The following is an 18,445-nucleotide window of genomic DNA, read 5'->3' as shown; positions in this document are numbered from 1 at the left end:
TATAATTAGGTGAACAAATGGTGGTTTGTTATGCCCAAAGAAAGGCCTTCCATGTTAATAATTTCAATAAATTTCTGTGCATAAGCAGTAGATACCAAAATGAATGTTTGTCAGAAGCTTGTAGAGGAACAAATGCCTCCATTATCCACATCTAATCTATTTCCATTCCCTTGTCACTCTTTGCAACTTTTCACTTTTGAGGCCGTGCCTGACATGTGTCACCTGATACCTGAGGGGGTGTACACTTTACAGAGCAGTCTGTTTTTTATGGTATCAGTCCCAGAGTAAAACTCTTCACACACCCCCACTGACTCTGTTGTCCACAATCAAGCTGATTTAGGTTGGCTTATATGGGCAACAATGCACATCTGGTTGTTGAACTTTGACAAGATACAATATTTTTTCCATTCATATTAGGCATCTAAGATAACAGTACGTTCAGGGAGAGGAGAGGCAACAAGATAGGTAGGTGTCTCCCCAAACTGGGAGGTAAGGGGGAAACTTTGCTTTCTGAGATTTAAACTAGTTAACACACGGAGGCTGTAAGGACTCCACACTCCTGCAGTCCTCTCATCTCACTCCATCTCACTTTGTCTCCTTACCTGGTTCTTTCTAGACTCCCTGAATCTTTAATGCTGGGACCCTAGAGTCCAGTTGTAGGACCTGTTTTGTATCTACACTCATTCCCTAGTGATCTCATTCCTTGACTTAAATATCACCTATGTACTAATGGACCTCAAACTTACACCTCTAGCCTGGACCCTCCTGCTTAACTCTAGATTTGCATATGCAACTGTCTGCTTGTCATCTCTGGGTGGTGTATAAAAGACATCTCACACTTCATGAAGCCAAAATTGAACTCTCAATCTTCCCTCCTTCAGTCTTCCTTACCTTAATTAATAGCAACTCCAACTTTTCAGTTGTTCCTTTCTTCATCACACATTCTACATCCAGTCAAAAAATCCTGTTGTTTCTTTATGGTAGACAGATCTTAGGTGACCCCTCAAATAATTCCAGCCTCCTAGTATCCAAATTTCCTTCCCCTTGAGTGCCAGCAGAATCTGTAACACTTCCAACCAACAGAATTCCACAAAGGTGATGGGTGTCACTCCTATGATTACATTTTATTATACAGGAGACACTCTCTTAGCAGACTGGAATCAGGGGCTCTCCTGCTGAACATGAAGAAGCAAGCCTCCATGGGTTCTTCTGCCACAAGGAAATGAATTCTGCCAACACCCTGAATGAGCTTGGAAGTGGTTTCTTCCTAAGTCAAGCCCCCGGATAAGAATGAAGACCGTCAACATCTTGACTGTAGCCTGGTGGCAACCTAAAGCAGAGAACCCAGCTAAGCCATAATCTGACCCCAGAAAAAAGGGAAACTGTGAGATAAATTTATATTGTTTTAAACCACAAAGTTTTTGTGATTTGTTCCACAAAAATAAAAAGTTAATATGCTCTTCCTTCAAAACATATCCAGAATCCAGCTGCTTCTTACTACCTCCATTGTGATCCCCCTGGTCCAAGCTACCACCAAGTCTCCATGAGATGATTGCAATAGTATCCTATTTGATCTCCCTACTTCTACTCCTGCCTTTCCTGTAGGCATTTCTCAGCATCACAGCCAATATTCTGATTAAATGTTACTTACGTCACTGCTCTGCTCAACACTTCCAGTGGTGTCTCATCAGAGTAAAGCTGAAGCCCTGGTGATGACCTTGAAGACACTATGTGATCTGTTTCCCTCTTACCTTTCTCAGCTCATCTCCTGTTTGTCTTCCCTTTGCTGACTCTGTCCCAGCCACACTAACATCCTTGCTTTTCCTCAAACAAATCAAGATCCACCATTCCTCCTTCCTCTCACCCCCACTAAAGCCTCTCACTTCTGTTGTCTCTGACTTGAATGTTCTTCCCCCAGATATCCCTCCTTCCACCTCTCCACTCTCAAGTTCCCATCAAATGTCACACTTGCAGTGTGGTCAAACCTAACAACTCCATTAAAATTATGTCAGTCTCACCCCGTAGCATTCTTTACCACTTTTCTGCTTTGTTTTTAATCTTAGCGCTTTCTAACCACCTAACATAATGCATTTGATCCTTTATATTAGGTTGTTGCAACAGTAATTGCAGTTTTCACCATTACTTTCAATGGCAAAAACCACAATTACTTTTGTACCCACATTAATATTAGTCACTGCCATGCCCCTCACGAAGATGTGAATTTCTATATTTTTTACTCATGGATTTAACCCCAGTGTCTAGAACAATGCCTGATATATCAATAAATATTTGTTAACTAAGTGAATAAATTGGAGAAAACAATGCCTTAAATTCCCTTATAGTGATTATAGTTTAACCCAGGAATGTTAATATAGCTAAAAAGAAAAAACAAAAACAAAAAGGCCAGGCACGATGGCTCATACCTGTAATTCCAGCACTTTGGTAGGCCGAGGCAGGCAGATCACCTGAGGTCAGGAGTTCGAGCCCAGCCTGGCCAACATGGTAAAACCCCTGTCTCTACTAAAAATACAAAACTTAGCCAGGCGTGGTGGCAGGCACCTGCAATCAGAGCTACTTGGGAGGCTGAAGCAGGAGAATTGCTTGAACCTGAGAGACAGAGGTTGCAGTGAGCCAAGATTGCACCACTGCACTCCAGCCTGGGTGACAACTGCAAGATTCCATCTCAAAACAAAAAAAAAAAGAATTGGCCTCATAAGCAGGCACCATTAGCCATGGATCAAGATGCCACACGAATTCTGTTACTGAGAATCTGTCACAAAAAGGCAGATCATCCTGGGATATATGGACAAAGTCTGTTTTCTGTGCCCATAACACTGAGGTTGAGAGTCTTGACTCTGGAAAATGCCACACTATGAGACTTCCTGATGATTGGCCAACTAGTTTTTCCCAGGCAGCACCTCCAGTCAAACACTAAAAGAAGAAGTAAGGTAAAAATCAAAATCCATCACCGTTTGTTTCATTATTGCCACACAACACTGAGAATCTATCCAACAGAGATAAAAGCAACCTCTACAAGAATACGTGAACAAGAATGTTGATTGCAGCAGTGTCCACAGTGGAAACTGCAAGCAAAGTAAATGTCAAGAAGGGGATGGTTAAATAGCGTAGGTATATTTATACCATGGAATGGAATGTAACTTTTAGAATTTGAATTAGAGATAAATCATTCAATGTGAAGGGATTTCTACAAGGTATTGTAGAGTCAGAAAAAATTAAATGGAGAAAAGTATGCTTCCATTTGGTAAAGTAACTCTAAAAGCTGCGTCTGTGTATATGCATATATGTAGATGGACACATATGTTGTATTAACATATAATTAAATGGGCATGGAGAAAAACGGACAAACATTAGGTTGTTGGTAGGGACAATGTGATAGGGGCGATATAGTATAGATAGACTGAAAAAAGATGAGGGGGGGTGTTATGTCTACATGTTTGTGTCCCCTCATCAAATTTATATGTTGAAGCCCTAATTTCCAATGTGATGGGATTAGGAGGTGGGGCCTTATGGAGGCGTTAGGTTTACATGAGGTCATGAGGGTAGAGTCCTCATGATGGGATTCTTATAAGTGGATGAAAAGATTAGAGCACTCTCTCCCTGGCCATGTGAGGCTTAGAACAAGAGGGTTTCCCTCTGCAAAGCAGAAAGAGGTGATCTTGGACTTCCCAACCTTCAGAACTGTGAGGAATAAAGTTCTATTCCTTAAGCCACCCTGTCTACGGTATTTCTGTTATAGCAGCCTGAGCAGACTCAAACAGCAATATTTTTTTAAAAAAAGGAAAAGAGCATGCAATGAAAAAATGCAACAACCGGTTATGCACAGTGGCTCATGCCTGTAATCCCAGCACTTTGGGAGGCTGAGACGGGTGGATCACCTGAGGTCAGGAGTTCAAGACCAGCCTGGCCAACATGTCGAAACCCTGTCTCTATTGAAAATACAAAAATTAGCAGGGCCTGCTGGCATGCATCTGTAATCCCAGCTACTCAGGAGACTGAGGCAGGAGAATCACTTGAACCCAGGAGGCAGAAGGTACAGTGAGCCAAGATTGTGCCACTGCACTCCAGCCTGGGTAACAGAATGAGACTCTGTCTCAAAAAAAAGAACATACGTACGAAAATTACATATGAGATTCATGTAAAATTGCTTGTGTATCGATATAAAGAGAAACTTCGAAACAAATTTTACTGTGTTTAAAGGCTTTTTAAATATATGTAGATAACTTGAAAATAAACATTTTTATAAACAAATTTTTTATGGACAAAATATACTAACTCATTAAAGATGCATCTTCTGATAGCCAGAGCAAAGCAAGCATATCTCAGAGGTAAATATGTCATCATGTCATTATGTTGCTTAACCGAAAATAAACTGAAGAAAATCATCAATATAATTAGTTCCCTGGTATCAGCCCATCAAGGTATACAAAGCGCAGATATATCTTTCTTCTCAGGTATGGCAATCTACCTAGTGGGAGGACTATTCATTCCAAATAAAACTGAAGAAAATGCAGCAAAATAGAAAGGCACTAGTGGGATTTCACCCAATAGTTATCTCCAAATGGTTGGTCAGCAGTGTGTTTCAGGCTCTGAAAGAACAGTCCTTGGCAGAGGCAGGCATATGTATGTTGTCCTGGAACTCTCTTCTCCTGCCACCCACTCAGCCAACAGCTGAAACAAATCTTTGAAACCCCACGGATAGCTTGCATTATGCAAAAGCACGTAAAATGAAGACTTTGATTCAGAGCTAATTTCCTGGTCTTTGTACATGTTGTGTATCACTGGTCAGCCTGTCTCTAGACCAGCCACACCCCTTACCTTTTATAATTGATCATAGCTCAGTTACTCTCCCACATTTTTACAGCCAATCTGGGTATAAATAGGAATAAGCCAATCTCAACAGGAAAAAAAAAGCTATCTTGGAGGCTTTGCCATATTTTACAAATTTGTGTTTAATGAATTCAAATATGTTTTGGTTTAGCACTGACTTAATAAGAAAGGCAATGTGGACCAAAATGGAACAACTTGATCAAAATCTTCTATTTCATGTAAACAACTTAGAATACCAAATAAGCTCCTCTCAGATAGATTGTTAAAATAATACAGCAAATGTTTCCTTCCTTTCTTTTATGTTAACTTAGTAACTCTCTTCCAATATCTATCTCTGATAGGAAAGTCTATTTGTCCCACAACATTCAACCTCACCTTCCTCCATAGAAATAAAAATTTTAACTAGGTATATAGTGACCCAGAACAAAGACTATATTTCACAGCCTCTCTTGTAACTATCTGAGGCTATGTGATCAGATTCTGGCCAATGGAATTGAAGAAGAACGGTCACATGGCAGCTCTGAGAAACCTCCTTTAAGAGGTAGTTATGGTGTACCTCTTCTCCCTTTTTCTTTATGCCTCCCTCCATCTTGCTGCCAAGATGGAAGGTGCTGCCTTGCACATGAAAAAATGAGGCTATGCCATAGGTTGGTGGAGCTGTGAGCTAGAAGGACGCTGGGTCTCTGGGCCTTTGCAAAGCAGAACCACCATACCAGTCCATTCATCCAGAATTTTACACAGCACAGAATGTAAACTTCTTTCCTATGTAACTCACTGTTATTTCAGGGTTTTTTTTGTTTTTTTTTTTGTTTTTTTTGTTTTTTTTGGTGACTCATGACTGAACTTAACTATACCTTTAATAATCACTTCTTCCTCAAGTTTTTGTATTAATTTTGTTTAGTCACTAAGCAGCTAAAGATTTAACTTCCTACCTAACAGCATGTGGGACAATAGCTCATTCTCTAATTACATCATAGTAAACCCTTAACTGAGAGATAAGATCAAAGTCCAAGATCCTAATGTTTATCTACCAGGAAGAGACAAGAGAGAGGAGATATCTATTCTTATGGCTCCCTGCACCACAATGCTGTGGAAATAATAGACTTGAATTTTGAAGATCTGGATTCTAATCCTGATGTTTTTAATTTTTTATTTATTTTCTTTTCTTTTCTTTTTTTTTTTTTTAATAAGACGGAGTCTCATTCTGTCACCCAGGCTGGAGTGCAGTACCACAGCCTTGGCTTACTGCAACCTTCGCCTCCTGGATTCAAGTGATTCAAGTAATTCTCCTGCCTCGGTCTCCCGAGTAGCTGGGATTACAGGCGCCTGCCACTACGCCTGGCTAATTTTTGTATTATTTTTAGTAGAGGTGGGGTTTCACCATGTTGGCCAGGCTGGTCTCAAACTCCTGACCTCAAGTGATCCACCCGCCTCAGATCCCAAAGTGCTGGGATTACAGGTGTGAACCACTGCACCCGGCCATGGATTCTAATCCTGATTTTTATGAACATCACTTTCCTCTTTCAAAAATGGGAGGCTGAGGCAGGAGAATCGCTTGAACCTGGGAGGCAGAGGTTGCAGTGAGCTGAGATCACGCCAGTGCCCTCCAGCCAGGGCAGCAGAACGAGACTCCATCTCAAAAAAAAAAAAAAAAATGGAATCACCCAATCCTGCCTCCTCCAAAGTTCCCCTGTCAAACCAATAATCTACGTGGAAATATTTTCTTAATTATAAACTCCCATACAAATGTAACATTATTATTACAAAATATATCTAAGAGACAAGAAAGTAAAGCTTTCTCAGGAAAAACAGAATAGAAGGAATTGGGCCTGGATGAAGGTGGCAAGGTGGCAAAATTAAGTTCAATAAATGTCAAATCGAGTGTGTTTTATTTACATTCTAATTTTCTCTTTCTCATAGTCTCAAGACAGAATACATATTTAAATAACTAAATTTTGATATTTCCAAAACAACCTGAAGCAACACAATTGGGGGGGGGAGTAAAAGACTAACAATTTCCAAATTCAAAATCAAACAAAACTCATCCTTCAATCAACTGAGCCTAGACTGAAGGCTGCAGAATTAGGAGCAATAAAGATGAAAAAGGGTATGCTTTGTTTGGTTTTATTTGCATTCTAATTTTGCTCTTGTATTTTTCTCTTGGTATTGGGAAACACTAAGTATGTGGACATTCCATGGAAAATACTGCTCTGATTTTTGGCTTTAAGAAGGTGGCATGGGAGGTGAAAGAGAAAAGAATTCAGATGAGCAGACTGAGAAATGGCCAGAAGAAAAACAGAACAACAGCAAAGCAAAGCAAAGTCTGAAGCAAACAAGATTTCACAGTGATGACGGGTCTTTTAACACCTCAAAATGAGATGGTAATAACTGTCTTGTCTCTGACACAAAATTACTATGTCCAGTGACAGCCAACTTCTACATGAAAAACAATACTCTAATGGGAAGCCTAGCACATCTTGAGAATTTTATTTTCTTGGTCCCAACACAGGGCTAAGTCAGAGCCTCAGAATCCGTCTGTCCACAGCTTGCTCTGATTGCTAGTATGGGCACCCTCGGGGTCAGCAGAATTACTGGGAGCAGCTGGAAGTGGAAGGAGAAAGGGCACCTGGCTATATTCCCCAAGGGAGCTTGTAAACTGACTTTTAGACACCTCAGACTTGATTCTGCAATAGAAACAAATCCTGGCACTTTGGGAGGCCTAGGCAGGTGAATCACCTGAGGTCAGGAGTTTGAGACCAGCCTGACCAACACGGCAAAACTGTCTCCACTAAAAATACAAAAATCAGCTGGGTGTGGTGGCAGGTGCCTGTAATCCCAGCTACTTGAGAGGCTGAGGCAACCTGGGAGGTGGAGGTTGCTTGAGCCAAGATCGCGCCACTGCACTCCAGCCTGGGTGACAGAGTGAGACTCCATCTCAAAAAAGAAAAAAAAAAAAAAAAAAAAAAAAAAACAAGGAACAAATCCTGTCTTGGCTTGCTTGTGTGGCTCAGCTGTTTCTCAGCATTTCGAAATCCTCCTGACATGACTGCAGATCAGTTCTGCTCTCCCTGACCATTTTCCCACCATTGCCTTTTTTCTTTACATGGTAATCATGTATTCTAAGTACAGTATATCTGTATAAGCCAATAAACGCCAATAAAACTGTGTGAAAATTCTTTCTGAAATGTGAAAAAATGCCCTGTTTTGAATTCTTCCTTATGAAAATTCATAAAGATTTCTTCAACCAAACTTTCTTGGGAAATTTCTTGAACAGAAGAAAATAATTTAGTAACATAAATGGTGGAGGGGAAATGTATTTATTTAATAATTACACATTCAACTTAACTATATGAGTGTGTATTCTTCATGTTGATATAAACATGATACTTCTGTCACTAATTTGAGATAATCTTTGCACAACAAGAAAAAAAAGTGGATCTCAGCTGTAGAGCTCTCAATGCAAAGGAAATTCTTAACAGTCAATGGTAATGATGTACCTTGATGAAAATAATATTTACTATTCTTTCTCTCTGGAATTTTGCAATGGTAGCTACACAACACAAGGCAAGTGCCTTCCCTGTCCTATGCCCAGCATAGTATCAAGATATCCATAATTCATCATAGCTTTTTATTTGCTTTGCTTTTTGCAGAATTCATATGTGGCCCAACACTCTTCTCATCAGTTATCTAGGTAGTCACCACCATTTGACTAAAGATGACATAAGCAATGGAACATTTTTGTCTTCCCCGGGCTTGCAGTTATTACCCCTTGACTCACACAATTATTTATTTTTAATTTTTACTTATTTTTAATTGAAAAATAAAATTATATATATTTATGACATACAACATGATTTTTGTTTGTTTGTTTTAGAGACAGGGGTTTCACTCTGTCGCCCAGGTTAGCATGCAGTGGTGCGATGATAGCTTACTGCAGCCTCCAACTCCTGGGCTCAAGCAAGCTTCAGCCCCAGCCTCCCAAGTACCTGGGACTACAGGTGTGCACCACCACATCTGGCTAATTGTTTTTTTTTATTTTTGTAGGAATGGGGGTCTCACACTGTTGCCCAGGCTGGTCTTGAACTCCTGGTCTCAAGCTGTTCTTCCATCTCAGCCTCCCAAAGTGCTGGGATTACAGGTGTGAGCCACCAGGTTAATGACTTAATTTAGCTGTTTTGCAGTATATACATACACTGTTGTGCCATGATGTTTTTGCTATACATATACAATGTGAAATAGCTACATCAAATAACTAACATATCTATTACCTTACATATCTTCTTTTTATGAGGAGAACATTTAAAATCTACTCTCTTAGCAATTTTCAACTATACAGTACAATGCTGTTAACTATAGTAGTCATGTTGTACAATACATCTTGTTCCTTTGGACTAACTGTAATTTTGTATGCTTTGATCAGCACCTCCCCAGTCCTCCCTCCTCCCCAGCCCCCCATAACCACCTTCTACTCTCTACTTCTATGAGAAAAACTTTTTCACAACCTTAGGTCTTACAAGTACCCTGAAGTCATTTAAGAAATAAAATAAACTGCTGGGTGCGGTGGCTCATGCCTGTAATCCCAGCACTTTGGGAGGCCAAGGTGTGTGGATCATGAGGTCAAGAGATTGAGACCATCCTGGCCAACATGGTGAAACCCCGTCTCTACTAAAAATACAAAAAATAATTGGGCGTGATGGTGCACGCCTGTAATCCCAGCTACTCGGTAGGCTGAGGCAGGAGAATAGCTTGAACCCGGGAGGCGGAGGTTGCAGTGAGTCGAGGCAGGAGAATAGCTTGAACCCGGGAGGCGGAGGTTGCAGTGAGCCGAGATCGTGCCACTGCACTCTAGCCTGGTGACAGAGTGAGACTCTGTCTCAAAAAGAAAAGAAAAGAAAAGAAAAGAAAAGAAAAGAAAGAAAGAAAGAGAGAGAAAAGAAAAGAAAAGAAATAAAAGAAAATAATACAGAAATGGCATTTTAAGTGAAAATAGCCAACTCAGGATCAACCCACCCAAACGGAAGACATTTTTTAAATCCTCAACAAGATGGTGAAGAAAGTCAATGAAGATTTTCTGACTTCTACTCCACATTAAAATATTTAAAATGCTAGTCAGAAGCTAAACTTAGAAGTTATCAATGGAAGCTACAGGTGCGGTGGCTCACTCCTTTAATCCCAACATTTTGGGAGGCCAAGGAAGGTGGATGACTTGAGCCCAGGAGGGCAAGGCCAGCCTGGGCAATATAGTGAAATCCCATTTTTACAAAAACAAAATTTTAATTAGGTTGGTGTGCTGGCACGTGCCTGTGGTCCCAGCTACTAGAGAGACTGAATTAGGAGGATCACCTGAGCCTTGAGATTGAGGTTGCAGAGTGACACTGCAGCCTGGGTGAAAGAGTGAAGTGAGACAGCGAGACCCTGTTTCAAAAAAAGAAGCAGCTATCAACTGAATTTTTATGATGAATTTTTTAAATAATCAAAATTTGCATACAAATGCATTTCCAAAGTTATTCATATAAATCAAATTTAAAGTTTTAAGCATAAACTTGTAGCTGAATATAATTATCTACAGGACAACTGAATTGCATCCAAATCACATGTGCCATAAATTGATTCATCAAGGGGCAACAAACTGGAAATCAGGATAACTGTGTCCTCAGGGAACAACCAGCTGTCTAAACTTGGAGAAAGTGGTTGTCTTCTTTGTGTTTTAGTTGAGGAAATCAAGATTTAGATTGTCTTTACCAAGACTTCAGAGCCACGGCACTGACTGACCTTACAACTCCCTGAGGTTATATGGGCAATAAAAAATAAACATTCCAAGTGACTTGCCTGAGGTCCTAGCAGGAGAGCAGAGCTGTGGCAGAAACAAGCCTCGGGCATCCTGGCCAAGTGCCCTTTCTCCTGTATCCTGACAATCTCATGCCATTTCCTCGGTTGACCTGTACTACAAAGCAGCACTGGGAAGACAAAACCATAAGCAGATTCTTCTCTTTCAAGAAGCCCATAACCCCTTAGGGAGCTTAAATTGTTCAATTACCCTACAAAGATGGAAAGTCTTCGTGATCTTGCCAAACACAGGATTTTCAGAGTGAATACTCCCAGACAGGGATAATAAAATCATGAGAAAGAGCCTGTGACTTCTAAGATTTTGTTTTCTTTAATAAACAATTTTTAGTCTCCCCTATGCGCAAATTCCTTCCTTTCTACTTTGCTTATTAGTGCTTTCACTTACTACACAGAAGCACTGGGCTACATTATTACTGTGCATCTTTTCATTTATTTTTCACAACAAAACTAATTAGTTCCATTATTATTTTAATTTCATACATAAATATACAGTGATCTAAGTGACATAATGGAGTGCAGTGGCGCAATCTCGGCTCACTGCCACCTCCACCTCCTAGATTCAAGGGATCCTCCTGTCTCAGCCTCCCTAGTAGCTGGGATTACAGGTGCTTGCCACCACACCCAGCTAATTTTCGTATTTTTAGTAGAGACAGGGTTTCACCATGTTGGCCAAACTGGTGTCAAACTCCTGGCCTCAAGTGATCCGCCAGGTGTGAGCCACCACGTCTGGCCAAAACCAACCTTTATTACGTGTTTACTATATAGCAGGTTATCTTCAAGATATTTTACATATATTACACTGTTTAATCCCTACTGTGGTTTTAGGAGGTAGATAATGATTTTATAGATTTGGAAAATGAGACATAAAGAAGTAACTTGCCGAATGTCATGAGCCTGACCTTGTCATCGCAATTAGAGCCTGATTTTGTCCAACTCCAGGACCCTTGCCCTTAACCACTACTGTTTTATATACACTGCTTCACACTACACCAAAACCTTATACTCTGCAATCACTTCACTAGCCCTAAAGTTTTATTGCTATAGGATGCAGGAAATTTAACAACTTCCTTTATGGTTCCAGACAGCAAAAGACACTATTACAGAAGTTAATGTTTCACTAGAATCAATGTTCTCTAAAGGAAGTAGCTGCTGCTTTAAGAGCAAATAATTAAGAGAGATACCCTACCAGCATCTTCATGTTACAACTGCTTACACTGCAAGCCCAGGTTAAAGATCTCAAGTCAAATTGGCCACTTCATAATTCTATTTTAAATCAATTAAATGTGTGTTGACTCACATTTAAATCAATAAAATGTGTGTTGACTCTGTCTCTGACATTCCGCTTCCTCTTCTCTACAATTTTTTCTAAACCATAATCTACATCACACGATGTATGATTTTAGGAGAAACTTTAGAAATCATCGAGGCCATATTCATTTCATTTATCAATGTATTTGTTTTTTCTGAAAATAACCTTTTTTAAATATGAAAGAAATCCATGCTCATTAATTAAAGGACAAAAACACAGAAACCTATATATAGAAAAAAAAAATCCTTTTCAATACCCCCAAAAAAGGCTCTTATGCTTTCATATGTATGTATGTATGTATACATATATATGGTTTTTAAAATTAATTGGAACTGAACTACAAAGAGTTGTGTGTAGTATCCCTTTTTATTAATATAATGTTCTATTGTAAGCATTTTCTGTATTACTAAACATTCCTTGCAATTGTGCTTTTCATTTGTGCATTACAGCCACTAGATGGGTGTACTATAGTTGCTATAATCATCTCACTGCTACATTGAAGTAGTTACTATATCAAAGACTGTGATAAAAAATCCTTAAGTATAAATCAGTCTCTCTAGTTTATGTCTTTTGATTGATTTCTAGACGGGGAATTGTAAGGCTGAAGGATGTGAACTTATTTTGAGGCTCTGGATATGCATGCTTTCTGGAAAGCTGGTACTAATTTCCACCCCCACCAGCCTTCCTCACATTCAACATTGCCCTTTTAATCTTTACTCATCTCCCAAGTGAAATGTATCTGCCACTGTTTTAATTTGCACTTCCTTTGTTTATGTGGAAGATTTAGTTTTTTTCCCTTTTATCTTAATGTCCCTTAGCCATTTGTGTGTTCTCTTCCAGGAATTCCTTCGTTTACATAAGAGAGGAAGACCCATGGCAGTTAAATGCCTACCAAGACTACACAGCTATCTGGAAACCAAGCCTGGACAGGAATCTCAGTTCTGACACTAGACTAGTGCTATGTCCATTATCCCAGGTGACTTCCTTAAATCACAGATGCTCATTCCAGAAATATTCCTTTCAGCATTTCCTTCCCATATCTTCAGGAAGCTGCCAGACTCAGAACTCTGGAGAGGGAGCCCTCCCTCAGGCTATACGGTCATGACTAGAGGGGAGGGAAAAATCCTTTCCTTCTACCCTCTTAGGTACATTGGGGCCTTGTAAATTAGACTGAAAAGAGACAAACTAACAAGGGAAAAACATAAAATTTATTGAATATAAGTGTCATGTGACATGGGAGCCTTCATTAAAAAAATGAAGACAGAAAGAAACATTAAGCATGAGCATTTTTATCCTAAGTTTGATGAAGAGTGGAAAGTTATGGGAAAATGCATTAGGACAAAGACGTGTGAGCTGAGGGCAGTAAACTGGGAGAAAGTGAGCAAGACCTGCCTGTGCAGATTCCCCACGGTGTCCCTCCACCCTTGGAGCTAAGGACACTCCTTTCTTCTGTGTATAGGGAGAGCACTTCTATCACACAAAGGTACTGTAATCTGCTGTTCAGGGAAGGTCAGAGAGTCTCTCCAGCACATGCCACTTCTCAGATTCCTCCAGTTCAAAATAGTCAATGTGCCAAAGCACCCTATTTAGGGATACCATGTTCTGAACCCCACGATGACCAAGGCTGCAAAGACAGACAAACCTTTGCCTACAACACAAACTCATTAGGTTTCCTTCCTTAGATTTTCAAATGTTCAAACTCCGCCCTGCCATGCTTTGGAAATTGTGCTTCTGAAAATGAATATTTTGGAGACATTAAAAGCTTTCCACAAAAAAAGTTCACTATACCTAAATACATTTGAAGCACAGAACGCTAAAATCACCTTCTAAAAATTCACAATGTAATATGAGTATATTAAAGATTCTAAGAAGTCTTGCAGAAAGGAGCCTTTTTAAACCCAAAGTCTGCAAACTTACGGAAAACGTTTTTTGTTCTTTTTCATTAAACCAAAACAAAATGGGTTGTTTGAGAAATCATTCAAGAGACACAAGGTTAGAGAATTAAAATGACTAAAATATAGAATGGCCAAAGGGAATCTAAAACATTTCTGGCCATGCCCAATAAATATATACCTAATAAGTTTACTTCAGAAATTCAAATTCCAGGATATCCCTTGGAAACCAGACATCTGCCTGTTTCTACAGAGGCCTTCTACTAAAGCTACCTTCAAAGGTAGAGAAAACTGATCACAGAGGGAAAAAATGTGTGCCCTCAACTTACAGTTCTGTTTTTAATGACTATCAAAGCCTCTTAAACCATCAAAAGCATTTCCGTGAAGATTAGTTAGGAAGTGGCCATAATTTAAAATCATGTTGCTTTCAGCCAGAGGGTTGTTATCATATAAACTTTCACAACAGGTTGCTTTAATTGTGTAACTTAAGCAGAGTGAAAAACACTCACTCACATTCACCATGGCGTGCCCCATTCTTCATCAGGGACCTACCGTGGGCATGTACCAAAACTCACACCTAGCGCCTTCCCCACCAGTGTCACGCCAACTGAAATGAATTTTCCTCTTCTTGAGCGAATTCTTCATTTCTTAATTTACAATGGAACACCACCAAACTATGTAAAAGTGAGATTCTGTTTAAATTAATATTAGATCATGTCCAGGAATTCATCTTTGAGACCAATTCAATTTTCAGAATGTATCTTGGCTCTTTGAGTATGACATATCATGTGTTCATTCATTGTACAAACGATTGCTGAGTACTCACTTAGGGACAAGTGCTATGTTAAGTGCTGGGATTGTGAAGACAAAAATGCCAAAAAAAAAAAAAAAAAATTCCTTGCCCTTATAGAGTTTATAGTATAATTCAGAAAGACAAACATAAACTAATGATTCAAAACAGGCAGTAATGCCAAGCACCAGGGAACATGTCTGTAGTCCTAGCAACTAGGGAGGCTGAGGTGGAGGATTGCTTGAACCCGGGAGTTCAAGGCCAGTCTGAGCAACACAGCAAGATCCTGCCTCAGAAAAACAAAACAAAACAGCAAGGGTGGTAAGTGCAGCAATAGTGAGATACATTTTATGGTATAGGACTAAATAGGAGGGTAGCATTTGACTCAAACTGGGCCTAGGGTATGCTTCCCAGAAGGGGAAAGAGTTAAAGAAAAACTAGTACTGAGAAAGGTGCATAGGAGAAGGGCATGTTTGAAGATGGAGAGAAAGAATGTGGCATAGTCAAGGAATCAACAAGTAGATGTTATGTCAGAAGCAAAGAGTTTTTGTGAGAAAAAGTGGAGGCACTGTGCAAGAAAAAGTTCAATAAGAGGTAACTCTATCTTTAAGAGATTGAGGTCTTGTGGGAGGGAGATTTATAATCAGGTATTTTACAATACAAAATGGTATTTGCTGCCTGCTCCGTCTATGGAGTAGCCATTCTTTTATTCCTTTACTTTCTTAATAAACTTGCTTTCACTTTACTCTATGGACTCACCCTGAATTCTTTCTTGTGCGAGACCTAAGAACTCTCTCGGGGTCTGGATTGGGACCCCTTTCCTGTAACATCTTTTTGGCCACTATGGAAGGGACAATACTGAAAAAACTCCCGATCCAAAGGCTAACTCTGGGTTAGTGGTGGGATCCAGTAACATTATTCTGCAAACCCCAAAGGGATGATGCTGAAAAGACTTCCAACCCAAAGGAAAATCTTTTGCACGCATAAATTGGCTGACTTTGGGTAGGTGGGGTGCATTTACCTGAGCAAATGATGGGATTGGGTTAGAAGCCCAACTAGGGAGAGTCGGAGTCTCTGCTAAGATAAAGTGGGTTAAAAGGACCCTCTTAATAAAAGGCAAGGACGCTTGACCGAACTTGGGTTTGAGACCCAACTTACGAAGGTTAGAGTCTTTCCTAAGATTTAGGGGATCAGAGGCCCCTCCCAGTAAAGTCCCTCTCAGCTAAGAACAGGTTTGGCACTATAGGATGTTATTTTCTTTGGGTTAATCTGCCTTGCACTCTTTGCTGATGGCTATGGGTGACAGAATCAGGCACATACAGGATCATGAGACATGGGAACAAGTTTCCCACTAAAGGGGAAACTTGAGAGCCGATGGAACTGCCATGAAAGATCCCTCCTCTACTGACAAGCTGCCCCCTGAACTTTTCAGGGTCACTGCAATGGGTGGGTCTTTCTCTGGCCTCCCTGGGCTCTTCACCTTCCCCACTCTGCCACAGGCAATGCTTTTCCCTCTCTCCTTTCCCTTTCCTATCTTTACTATTACTCAGGGTGACCATCTTGCCCAGAGACCACAAGTTGAAATTCCTGGTCAGAGGTTGGATTAACAATGACAGGGCCCAGCTGGGGGCACGTTTGAGCTTTGTCAGTTTGATACTAGGTGCTAAGCAGAGGGGCTAATGTCTGTGCTTTGTCACACATATTTTACTCTGGCCTTCCTTCATATTGTGGCTTGGCCCCCAGGGCTGTGGTGCAGCCAGCCGGGTTACTAGGGCCACTCAGAGAAAGGAAACCCAGAAGCCTGGCATGCCAGGAAAAGGTTAAGAATTTCTTACCAGTCAGACTTCTGGTCTCTCTCTCTCTCTCTCTCTCTGTGCACACTGGTTGAATGAATGGTAAAAATTACTGTCTATCTCCTCCATAAAGTTTTGATTAATGGAAAAAAAGAATTCATGAGGGCTAGTCTTAAACTGTAGTGAATCTGTTGTACTTTGTGCTATGAATTTGTCTTTCCATATCTTTCTGTCAGAAAGAGGGATACCTTAGGATAGAATGCGGGCCTAGGACCCCATAAGCCTGCTGTCTAAGACACAGCCCAGCAAAACTAGTCAATTACATCCTTGGGAGCTTGATCTTGTAACCATGTGGCCCCGCTTTCTCTTTTCACATTGGTGACCTGGGTTCAGGGTTCAATCCTGGATCAGGAAATGAGTCCTTTGTCTTCTGTGTATTTATATGTGTTGTGTGTGTAATATAAAAGAGCTTTTGTTAATTGGCTTAAAAATAATAAGAGCTTAAATCAAATATTTTTTTAGAAAAGTAAAAAGTGTAATGCCTTTTAGTTTGTGTGACTTAACTAACCTTTGGGAAATAAAAACAGTTTGACATGTAAGGCGTGTAAAGAAAGTAAAATGTGTTGTTGGTAAAAGACTATAAAAAGTCATGGAAATGTGGATTTTCTTGCCTAGATTAAAAAGTTAAAGGGTTATTTTAAGTTAGATAGGATAAAGCTGAAGGTTTAAATAAGTTGTGGAAGGTTTGTAAAAAATTAATTATAAAAGAGATTCTGTGTGTGAACATATTGGCTAAAGCTAAAGGGGTATTATTCAGTTTTTCTATAAATTGAACATTGAAATAAAAGCACAACAGGTTTTTCCTAGAGCACTGATCTGCTCTTTCACAAATATTTTAAAGGGTTATAAAAATTTATGAGACTCTTATGGTTCAAACTGATTAAGATTAAATACATTTGTCTATAAGGTTTTATTAAGAATTGGATTTAACATTAATAGCACATTAATACAACAGTGACATTTGGCTTATTTGGTATAAAAACAGAAAGCATTGTCAAATATAAAACAGTGTTGGCTTTCTTTGGGCTGCATTTATATAAATACGTTACTGGTATGTGTTCCAAAATAATGGAAAAATTCCTATAATTCTAATATGACTTAGCATATGTTATTAATAGCTATAATGGTTATGTAAAATTGTTGTATGCCACAGAAGTAAACAAAATTTCCTTGCCAACTGTGGCTTTAATAGTGGCTGCCCTAAGGCGTTTTATCATCCACTGACAGTTGTTGCTTGTTTTAATCCTCTTATAATCAGCTATAGCACTTTGACAGGTGTTCTTAAATGCAGGTTTCTAATAACTTTGGCAACTGTCACATTAGAGTAGAGGAAAGCAGCTTTCAGGACTCTCATGGAAAGCTGAAATGTTCACAAATATCAAGCAGGACAGGAGTTAACTGCATGGACTGAATTAATAGAAGACTGAAGTGATTTTTTTACTTTTTGCTTAAAACGGTGCTGATACTTTGTTTTGTTTTTTAGAGTCAAGAAAACTTTTCTTTTGAGCTATCTACAGCTTTTAACAATTGAGTAAAGTATACTCCTATGAACAAAATTTGGAGCATGTTTGTTTCTCTCTACCTGATTTCGCCAGAATTTGGAAACTAGTTTTGAGTATTCTTAACTTATGGCAATATAGTTATTTGCATAAGTGCAATAAGAATCTGTTTTCTTTTGTAACAGGATACAGTTGGAAAAATTGGTTATTTTACCAAGTCCTTGACTGGAATGGTGTGCTTTCCTTTGAGGAATTAAACTTGACTGGTAAAGCCAATAAAAGTCCTTTGGGAAAAATGGCCTCATACCTTGTCTACACAGTTTCTGTACAGGGTTCCTGACCTGGTGGTAAATAAAGAATGTCACTTTCTGACAGGCCCAGGAGCTCCAAGTTATCTTGGGACCTCA

At 39.6% G+C, this 18,445-nt stretch overlaps 1 protein-coding gene across 32 annotated transcripts in view; it reads right to left on the bottom strand.

The window, feature by feature from the left end:
• FREM1 (FRAS1 related extracellular matrix 1) overlaps nt 1–18,445 on the bottom strand; it is a 168,640-nt gene that overhangs the window by 134,491 nt on the left and 15,704 nt on the right. For 6 of the 32 annotated variants that reach the window (XR_012424683.1, XM_045373263.3, XM_074017443.1 and 3 more), the window contains exon 2: nt 892–1,330. The exons of the other annotated variants lie outside the window; for them this stretch is intronic. The gene's annotated coding sequence lies outside the window, so the exon portion shown is untranslated. The remainder of the gene's footprint in view (nt 1–891; nt 1,331–18,445) is intronic. 32 annotated transcript variants of the gene reach the window in all.

The sequence above is a fragment of the Macaca fascicularis genome, chromosome 15 (genome assembly GCF_037993035.2).
Source record: "Macaca fascicularis isolate 582-1 chromosome 15, T2T-MFA8v1.1".
NCBI classification, from domain to species: domain Eukaryota; kingdom Metazoa; phylum Chordata; class Mammalia; order Primates; family Cercopithecidae; genus Macaca; species Macaca fascicularis.
This window is presented reverse-complemented; position numbering and strand designations above follow the sequence as displayed.